Consider the following 11,756-nt stretch of genomic DNA (forward strand, 5'->3'; position numbering starts at 1 on the left):
GGATTCTTTCATCCATGAAGCCCAATTAATTCTTCAAGATTTTCTATCAAATTAAAGTATGGTATTTTATGGGTTTTATGATCTCTATTCCTATTGCATGAATTATGATTCAAAGTATGATCATGAGTCTATTTTGATATAAATTGATGGTTATTGCATTAAATTGAAGAGTTGTTACATGAATTTTCCTATTTTGATTTCTAGGGTTCATGATGTAAAATATGAGTATTTTCAATTATACTTTCTAATGATATTATCTATATAAATTATGTATGGGCTGAAAGAAAGTTTATGATCATTCATGTTTTCAAGTCAATTTCATGATTTTCAAATTAATTGATCATGCATTCATGTCTTACCCTAATTTCATGTATAAGCTATGATTATGAATTTCCAAATATGAATTATGATTATGTATTTCAATTATGATCATGGACTATAAGTATGTTTAGAATGATGATTTTCATGCAAATTATAGAAAGGGTGACTTAGGAACCTAGGTGGTGACCTAAGGCCTAACTATATGAATTATGCAAGTATGATTTGTAATGGGGAAGGACAATACCCGCATTGCACTTATGTTATGAAAATGAGCTACTCTATGATTTTCAAACCTATGATCATGACTATGATATATGTCAATTATGATTTCTATGCTATATATATTCCATGGGATTTGACTTAGCACCGAGGGAACTTGAGGTGAGGGTCCTACCAAAAGCCCCAGTAGCAACCTCATGTCTCTTGAACTATGTGCCACAGTAGGAACAAAGGAATTAGAGGCGAATACCCAAATTTCTAAGAGGTAAGTATCTGAGTCTAAGAACTAGGGGTGAGTACCCGGTTCATATAACCTCTTAGTGGATCCACTTAGGCATGTAGAAGTCTACCTTGGCAAGTAGTCTTTCCCTTTCCTCCGGTGTAGGGATACCATTGGGATTCCATGGTATAGCTCACATGGTTTTATTGTCGGTTATGATTCCTATCCCATATATGTATGGTCCTTTTCATGTTCTAAATAACTAATCCTATCTTTTACTTTATATGATACTCTTATGGTTTATTGTGCATTGATCCTTTTAAAGACTACTTATGATTTTTACTACTTCTCCTATCATGCTATCTAAAATGGCCATTTGTACAAACATGGTTTTCTATGCATTGCATTGCCTACATACTTAGTACATTCCAACGTACTAATGCATACTTTTTGCCTACATTGTCTCATAATGTAGGGGTTGAGGTTGAAGATCATATTCGTCCACGTGACTAGTTAAGCTTTTCTATCCGGCGGTATTTATGGTGAGTCCTCATTTATCAGGGACTAGTCATCGAGTTGGTTATTATTTCAAAGACTTTTTGTTATATTTTATATTGAGGGTGAGCTAGGGACATGTCTTAGCCCCCGCCCATATTCATGAGTAGAGGCATCTAGTCGGACAAATGTTTCGAGTCTATGTTGTCATGTGACATTCTTCATTTACTATTCATGGTTTAGACTTTCTTATGATATTTCCGCTTTTACTTTACCTTATGCATGCTTATGATATATACAAAAGGCTTGGTTGGAGCCCTTTGGGGTTCTGATCGCCGTGTTACGACTAGGCTCTAGGTTGGATTGTGAAACTCCCCTAGATGGAGTCAACCACACTTACCACAAGGTGGCTTTCGCGAAGAACCTTGAGGCACACTTCCTTGCTACTGTGAAACCTGAACTCTAAAGTTCTGGTTACTCTATGACCTCTGATCATTCTTGTTGTTTGGCGCCAGGGCACTTGCTGATGATGGTGCATAGCTAGAAGACCTCTTCTGAAAAAATGACCAGTTTCCATTACCATTCTTCTGGTGACTAGGCTTATGTCATGCCAAATTTTCTCTTTTACTCTATTTCTCCTCTATATCCATCTTCTTATCCTCATCAACCTATTGTGAATAAATCATCAGTCTGGAAATGTTCATGTTTGAAATCAACAAAGTGGCCTTGCACTCTTTTTTCACATGCTTGCCCAATTTGGAGACAAACTTTCTCTTCTTCGATCTCACATTAGGACCCATCTCTGGAGCAAAACTGGAATACTAAATGAATTTAAGCCTGTACTCCTTCACTGTTAACCCCTCATGCTTCAGTGTAAGACCGCGTAAGATGAAAAATCAAACGAAAGGAAAATTTTAAAAGATTTTGAACTGACTCAAGCCTATGAGTCAGTCTACAACTCGTATAAGGGAGTTGTAGTGCAGGTCTGAAATCCTGTAACTATGAAACTCCCAGAACCTCTTCTATGACTCGATAGGATGAGTCGTAGAGAGGATTACAACTTATAAAGGTGAGTCGTACGCAAACTTTAAAGACTTGTTTTTCTCAAGGTTATTGAGTACCTGTAGGACGAATGAAGTTTAGTCTTGTAGACCTGAGAACGAGTCATGTCTGTTCAGAGACTCAAATTTTAGGTCTTTCATAGGGCCTGTAGGATGAGTCATTCCTGCAACTCATGACTGCCTTTATGAATCGTAGAGTGCCACTCGTAGACCCTTTTGACTTAGATTATTGAGGGGTAGTTTAGTGTTTTCCTACATTCTACCAATGTATTTGGACATTTTTAAGGGCTAGATTCATTAAGTATTATGTCCTAAATACTCCTAAACTCTTTTACTCCCACATTATTTCCCCAAACAAATTCTAGACTTCTCTCCCAAAGTTCCTCAAGAGTTCATCAAGCTTTGGTTAGGGTTTCTTCAATATCAAGCCTCCTTTCTCAAATTCAAGTCCAATTTCAATCAAGGTATATAGATAACATTCAATTACACATCTCAAAAGAGAAATAGAAGATCGTTATAAGTATATTTTACCCAACTAAGAGTAAGGGTTGAACCCACAGAGAATAGGTTGAAACAAGTTCTATTAGCTATCATTATTCATTCATAGTTGCTACTTCCCAATAATAAACTTGCATAAAATAAAAGAGTGTGTGTGTGTGTGGGGGGGGGGGGTTATGATTTAAGAACAAACAACAAAGTAATAACAAGTAAACAAGATTTAGGTTATAAATAATATGAAGACTAGACTTGGATGGTGTTCCCCATGACTTGTAAATTAATAGGCTAATCTTATTCATGATGTCGTTCAATGTATTGCCTACAAAATCTAGCGAGTTGGGTAATATCTAATTTACCTTTTGGTACTTCTTAGACGTATCTTATTTATCTCCTTTCGATCTCAGAATATATATTTTACTAACCCTTACCTTGGATCCCAGAGTACTATCTCCTCCGGTCTTAAGTAACTTAGACGAAGTTTATCCCTTCTTTCGAAGCCAGACTCTTCGAATTTCTATGGTGAAGTCTTTTCCTAATCACTATCTCCCTTCCAGGAAAGCAATGAATATGGGAAAGTTATTAATACGTTCACTCACTAATAAAGACTTTTGAATGAATAAATCACAATACATGCAAAGACAATTTATAAATATCAATCCTACGTTTGCCTATTCTAGTTAAGTCCTCATGGTTCCCACAACCCTCGTTGTGGGTTTAGCCTTGCATAATTATGATGAATAGCTCAATGAAAAATGAATGATACATGAATTAGAAGGCTTATAAATAACAATGCACCAAACTCACAATTTAAGAATAAGATTTAGAATTAAATCACCAAAACTAGAACTCGAAGAATCTAGGTTGTGTGTTCTTGTTCCAAATCTATCTAGTTGCGTGCGGATGATGAACCAATGGAGTTTTAGTCATGTAATGTAGCTTCTAAAAAGTAGGAAAAGTGTCTAAAAAGTGCGTCTCCAAGTCCCCTTAAAAACCTAGAATAAAATAGGATATTTATAGAAGTTGAAATCTAATTCTAAACAAACTAGGAAACCAAAGTCTTGTTGGGGTCGGATTGTTTTGTATGGGCACTACCACGGCTCGTGGTGGTGTTCCTTTGAATTTTGTGGCTGGAAAAACCACCACGGCATCCTCCACGTCCAGTGGTGAGCACCACGGCCAGTGGACATGTTTGTGGAGTTTGCCTTAGCCATTTTGATGGCTTTTTCTTAGTGGCTGCCTTCTTCACGGATGGAAGCTCCCCTTCACGGCCAGTGGTGTGCACCAAGGATTTTGAAGGATCTCTTTGTGTTAACCCTTTGTCCAAATATGTAACTTTCACTTCCATACATCCAAACCAAGGTCCTTCAATGCGCGGTGAACTTCGTTCTTTGATTTCTCCTTTCAAGTCATCCTAAAACCTCACCAAGATCAAGTCAATTTAGCACTTCTTGAATATTTTTTTTCCTTGTGATCTCTCCTCAACACCAAGCTACCAACTAACTCCAACATCAATCAAATCTCCATATAAACTAAGTCAAAGATAATCAACCCAAGCATACTTCAATTTCCCTCAAAATTAACCAAAAGCACATATCAAACTAACAAAATGTTCTTGAGAACTTACAATAATTTTATGTTTTGAGCGTCGTAAATGTCGTATTATGGTGATACATCAGCATCTCAAATTATGATTATTTCTTGTACTCAAGCAATAATAAAATATCAAACCAAATGACATGCAAATACAAGTAACTCATAGGAAACATATAGCAACCCTATAACATCAACCTCATGCCCAACTTCACTTGATGCACTCATGCTCTAACTAATATTGCAAGGCTTACTTCATGAAATTGTACTATCCATATCTTAACCAAATCAATGCAAATAGTCATAGACCAGTCAATGTAGCTACCAAACAACACAATCACAATGCCCTACTATAAAAATGTCTCTTACATAGTGTATATAAGCAAAACAGAGACTGAAACAAGATTACTCGCACTCTCAAAAGAAGTTCAAACAATGCAAAAGTAAATACCATAGGATTTTCCTTATTTTCAACACTTCAACTCTTGAATAACCTTTTTAGGATCACAATAGGACCTTTTAAGCTTGTAACGTAGGCTCGGGTTTAGGTAGGATGCATTTAGGATAAAAGTGACTACTTTTCCCCTCCAAACGCTACTTTGGCTTAGCTACTTAGTTTTTCAGCCCCCCAAACTCTTGTTGTTCCCTTATTTCCTTATCCATTGTTCTTGGGAGTGATTTCCTCTTTTGTTCAATCTTATTCTTCTCTTTATGACTCATTTTTATTCTTTTTTCTTTTTTACTTGTGGCCACAACTCATAATTTTCTTTTTTTCTCATTCCACCATTCATTTCATACCCTAACTTCTCTACTTTCCTCATGGTAGCCACCCTCAACTTAGGCTTTCAGCCTGGGTTGAAGTACATAATCACCTAGGAGGCACCAGGGCTAAGATAAAGGTTCACAAAATTGATTCTCCTTATAATAGCCACCCTCAACTTAGGCTTTTGGCCTAAGTTGAGGTACACCTTATCCTTGGAGGGACCAGGGCCAAAACAAAGATTCTCAAATAGTAAGGGAAGGTAAATTTTGATTAATCAATGAAAAGGTCCATTAAAGCTCAAACTTTTGGTTCAAAGGGTATAATTTCGTTTGGTTGGTTAAATTTAGGCTAAGTGACTCATTACCAACAAAGGACTATGATCCTGTCCTAATCCAGCTGTCCAATTATTTTAGTGAGACTAACCAGGCCAGTTCTAGCTTACAAATGCATCAATCAAACTACACAAATTTAGATCACCCACACACGGCACTGATCCTATGCTATTTAGCACTAATAAACACAGTCATAATTATAAAATCACCATGTACAATGTTACAAAGATCCTAGCAAATCAATTATCACATTTGAGATACAATCACATAATCATTTACAAATTTTTGAATAGGGGCCAATTTTTTTCCCACAAACTTTCTACAAACTCCTATAGATACTTGCATTCACACCCAGTTCTACTAGATAATACACCTTCAGAAAAAAGAAACATGACAAAAAAAACTCCAAAGGGTTTCAGGATACCCCACTCCCAACTAAAAGTTGTGCATTGTGCCCAATGCACTCAAAAACTCCAAACTTAAATACAAGGGAAGTGATCATACCTGCGATGCCCTAGGCATCAATAGTAGGTTACCTGACTACTTAGACTTCATCAAGTATCCACATGGTTTGCCTCTCATGAAGCGCTTGATTTAGTATCGCGGCCCGACATAATGTACTTGATTACTCAGACTTCATCAATTTTTCATATGAGCCCTGTACTAACCACAAACAAAAATAAAAAATAAATAGTAAAACTAGGAAATAGAACTACTAACTAAATTAGCAACTAATAGAATATTTCAATGCTGTATTCCCCAGCAACAATGACATTTTGATAACTCTCAATTATATCTCTCAAAAGAGATATAGACAAGCGTTTGCAGTATATTTTACATAAATAAGAGTCGGGGTCGAACCCAGAGAGAGTCGGTTGAAACAAGTTCTATTAGCTATCACTATTCAGTCGTAGTTGCTACTTTCCAAAAATAAACTTGCATAAAGTAAAAGTGGAGGGGAGGGGTTGTTTATGATTTAAGAACAAATGACAAAATAATAAAAAGTATACAAGATTTAGGTTGTAAACAATATGAATAGTATACTAGTATAGAGTTCCCCATGACTTGTAAGTTAATAGGCTAATCTTATTCATGATATCGTTCAATGTATTACCTACAAAATTAGCGAGTTGGGTAACATCTAATTCATATCTCAGTCCTTCTTAGACGTATCTCATTCATATCCTTTTGATCTCAGAATGTATACTTTACTAACCCTCACCCTGTATCCTAGAGTACTATCTCCTCCCGGTCTCAAGTAACTTAGATAAAGTTTATCCCTTCTTTTGAATCCAGACTCTTTGAATTTCTCTTGTGGAGTCTTTTTCTAATCACTACCTCCCTCTCTGGAAAGCAATGAATATGGACAAGTTCTTAATGCGTGAACTCACTAAGAAAGAATTTTGAATAAGAAAATCACAATACATGCAAAAATAATTCACAAATATCAATCCTACGTGTGCCTATTCTAGTTAAGTCATCATGGTTCTCACAATCCTAGTTGTGGGTTTATCCTTGCATAATTATGATGAATAACTTAATAAAAAATGAATGAAACATGTATTATAAGGCTTACAAATAAAAATGAGCCAAACTCACAATTTAAGAATAAGATTTAGAATGAAATCACCAAAACTAGAACTCGAAGAATCTAGGTTGTGTATTCTTCTTTCAAATCTGTCTTATTGCATGTGGATGATGATCCAATGGAGTTTTGGTTGTGTAATTTATCCTATAAATAGTATGAAAAGTGTATAAAAAGTGCATCTCCAAGTCCCCTTAAACCTAGAACAAAATAGGGTATTTATAGAAGTTGAAATCTAATCCTAAACAAACTGGAAACCAAAGTCTTGTTGGGCTCGGATTGCTCTGGATGGTCACCACCACGGATAGTGGTGGTTTTGCTTCATTTTCCTTGGCATTTTGTTGCTGGAGAACCCACCACATCATCCTCCATGGCTAGTGGTGAGCACCACTGCCCGTGGTGATGTCCGTGGAGTTTGCCTTAGCCGTTTTGATGGCTTTTGGTTGGTGGCTGCCTTCTTCACGGATAGAAGCTCCCCTTCACGGACAGTGGTGTGAACCACAGACCTTGAAGGGTCTCATGGTATTCAACCTTGGTCCAAGAATGCATCTTTCACCTCCATACATCCAAACCAAGGTCCTTCAATGCACGGTGAAGTTCATTCTTTGATTTCTCCTTTCAAGTCGTCCTAAAACTTCACCAAGATCAAGTCAATTTAGCACTTCTTGAATATTTTTATTTCTTTTTGATATATCCTCAACTCCAAGATTCCAAATTGCTCCAATATCAATCAAATCTCCACATAAACTAAGCCAAAGATCATCAACCCAAGCGCACTTCAATTTTTTTGAAAATTAACCAAAAGCACATATCAAACTAACAAACTGTGCTTGAGAACTTACAATTATTCCATGTTTTGAGCATTGTAAATATCGTATTTTAGTGAAACATTATATGTGTGGATTTATTCATGAGTCCCTTCCACTCATGGAGTCCAAGGCTTATTTCAAATATCTCATGAATTCTCATTACTTTTAAACTTCAATTTTGGTGAATTGTTTTGGGGTGTTTATTTTACATTTTTAATTATTTTGAATGATTATTATAAGTATGTTTCTATTTAAACTACATGATTTCAAGATAAATTACTAATGCCCATGTATAAAGCTATTTCTATGATGAAATTACATGAATTATGATTGGGAGGTTCAATGATTTCAAAGTATTCTATAGTTTTCAATCCAATTGATTATATATTCTAGTTTCCTTCTAAATTCAAGTATGAATCATGACTGTGGATTTCAATTATGATCAGATTATGAAATTCATGCAAGTTATGAAGAAAGGTGACTCAGGATCCTATGTGGTGATCTAGGAACCTCATGATATGTGATATGCAAGTATGACTTGTAATGATGAAAGGCAAATTCTAACATTGCAATTATGTTATGAAATCAACTACTCTATGATTTTCAAATATATGATCATGCCTATGATATATGTTCATTATATTTTTATGCTATGTATGTATTTCGTGGGCTTTGAATTAACATCGAGCGGACTTGAGGTGGGGGACCTACCAAAAGCCATAGTAGCAGCCTCTTATCCCTTAAACCATATGCCACCATAGGTTTTCCTTCATGTCTTAGTTAGTGGATCCACATATAGTGTATGTACATGATCTGCCTAGCAGGATGGAGTCTACCTTGACAAGTAGATTTCCATTTTCTTCATTGTACGAGGAGACAACAAGATTCCATTTATAGCTCGCATGGTTTTATTGTCGATTATGGTTTCTATTTTACATATGTATACACTCATTATGTTAATTTATGACTTTCAACTAAGTCTTTTAAAATGCTTTAAATATCATGTTGTCCTAATGGTTTTACGAATCTTCTCTATTATATACATCCTTAATTATTGCATCTTATGATTTATGTTGCATGACATGCTTACATACTTAGTATATTCAAGCATACTAAACTATATTTTTTGCTTGTATTGTCTCATAATATAGGGATTGAGATTGAGTATCACACTCGTACACATGGCTAGTGAGCTTTTATTCCAGAAAACTTTTGGTGAGTCCTCATCTATTGAGGACTAGATATTAAGTTAGTTATTGCTTTCAAAGACTTCTTGTTATGTTTTATTTTGAGGGTGAGCTAGGAATATGTTCTAGCCCTCTCCTTTTTTCATTAGTAGAGGCATGTGTTGGATAAAATATGTAGAGTCTTATGTGGTTGGATTTTATTCCCTTTACATTCTATGTCAGACTCTGTTTATGCTATGTTCCACTTTATTTTACCTTATTTATTCTTTATGATATGTCAAGAGGATTGGTTGGAGCCCTTCGGAGTTTCGATCGCTGTGTTATGACTAGGCCATAGGTCAGGTCATGATAAACCTTGTATCAGAGCATAATGTTTAAGATGTCCTAGGGTGTCCAACATGATGCATCACGTAGATTAGTATTCATGGTTCTGAAGTACGCCACATGTATGAATAGGAGGCTATAAGGCATTTTTGGGAATCCTCTCTTCTTTCATGGTCTATGTTATGCAATAGAGTGTGTTCTAAGACTTCTTTTCCCTAATATTTTTCCTTTGTGGTTTTCATAAAAATGCCTCCAAGAAGACCATCGTTGCCAAGGGGGAACAATATTAACGAAGCCCAAGATCCTCAGGCTTCTCAAGACAATGACCCTTTGCCTGAGAAAGTGGCACATGCGGAGTTTCAGACTGCTTTTACCATGCTAGCCCAAGTAGTGACCAACCAAATGGTTGCGACTCCTCCTAATATTCCTACTCCATCCTCAAGAGTAAGAGATTTTGCACGAATGAACCCTCCTTAGTTTTATGATTTGAAAGTCTATGAGGACCCCCAAGAGTTCATTAATGAGGTCTATAAAATAGTGAGTATCATGGGGGTGACTTTGGAGGAGAAAGCAGAGTTGGAAGCCTATCAAATCAAGAGTGCTTCTCAAGTTTGATACACTCAATGGAAGTTGGAGAGGGTAGACGAAGTTCCAATAAGATGGGAAGCCTTCAAGCTTGCCTTCCTTGATCATTTTTTCCCTCTTGAGTTAAGGGAAGCTGAAGTGTTGGAGTTCATTAACCTTCGGCAAGGACACATGGGAATGACAGACTATGCCCTCTAGTTTACTAAGCTATCCAAGTATGCTCCTTCACTGGTTGCCGACCCATATGCCCGAATGAGTCAATTCATATCAAGAGTATCTGACTTGGTTCCTAAGGAATGGCATACCGCTATGGTTGTTAAGGAGATGGACATATCTCAGCTCATGACTTTTGTTGAATAAATTGAAAGAGAAAAGCTCAAGGAGATGAGATGAAGGATTCTAAGAGGGTCCAGTATGAAGGTGGGTTCTCCAATGCTAGGACTGACAATTGAGTAAGGTCATCGTAAATATCAAATATCCAATTCCAAGGATAAATGATTTGTTTGACCAATTACAAGGGTCTAGTTACTTTTCTAAGATTGATCTCATTTTCGGTTATCAACAATTAAGGATAAGGGAGTGTGATATTCCTAAGATAGAGTTTCGAATAAGGTATGGTCATTTTGAATTTTTAGTAATGTCGTTTGCGTTGACTAATGCTTCCGCTATTTTTATGGATTTGATAAATCTTAATTTCAAGCCATATTTGGACATGTTTGTGGTGGTGTTTATTGATGATATTTTGATTTACTCTCAAAATTAGGAGGATCATAATGGTTACTTGAGTATTGTGTTGCAAACATTGAGAGATAATAAACTATTTTCCAAGTTTAGTAAGTGTGAATTTTGGCTAAGAAAAGTTGCATTTATTAGCCATGTGGTGTGTGGTGATGGGATTAAGGTTGATCCAAAGAAAACTGAGGCAGTAAAGAATTGGCCTAAACCATTATCCCCTTCGGATATTAGAAGCTTTTTGGGACTAGCCAGATATTATAGTAGGTTTGTTGAAAGGTTTTCTTCTATTTCTTTACCTTTTACTAAGTTGGCTCAAAAGAAAGTTAAATTTCAATGGTCGGAAGAATGTTAGAAGATTTTCCAAATATTGAAGGATCGTCTTACGTCGGCTCCTATTTTAACATTGCCCGAAGGTTCAGATGAGTTTGTTGTTTATTTTGATGCCTCATACATTGGTTTGGGTTGTGTTTTGATTCAACATGGTAAAGTTATAACATGTGCTTATAGGAAATTTAAGGTACATGAAAGGAATAATCTGACCCACGATCTTGAACTTGCGGCGGTTGTATTTGCTTTGAAAATTTTGCATCATTATTTTTATGTGGTTCATGTTGATGTGTTCACTAACCACAATAGCTTTCAACATGTGTTTTTCCAAAGGGAATTGAACCTTAGGCAAAGGAGGTGGCTTGAACTCCTAAAGGATTATGATATGAGTTTGTTGTACTATTCGGGTAAGGCAAATGTTGTAGCCGATGTTCTTAGTCAGTTGTCCATGGATAGTGTTGCATATGTTGAGGAATGTAAGAGGGAGTTGGTTAATGATTTCCATAGATTGGCATATTTAGGAGTGCATTTAAGTGATTCCAATGATGGAGATGTTCTTGTGCATAATGGCCTGAAATTGTCTCTTGTGGCAGATGTTAAGGCCAAATAAGACAATGATCCGGTGTTGGTTGACTTGAATAAGTAGGTTGCCAAAAAATCCATTGAGTCTTTCTCCTAAGAATGGAGACGGATACTTCTCTACCA

This window comes from Solanum dulcamara, chromosome 7 (assembly GCF_947179165.1).
Source record: "Solanum dulcamara chromosome 7, daSolDulc1.2, whole genome shotgun sequence".
NCBI classification, from domain to species: domain Eukaryota; kingdom Viridiplantae; phylum Streptophyta; class Magnoliopsida; order Solanales; family Solanaceae; genus Solanum; species Solanum dulcamara.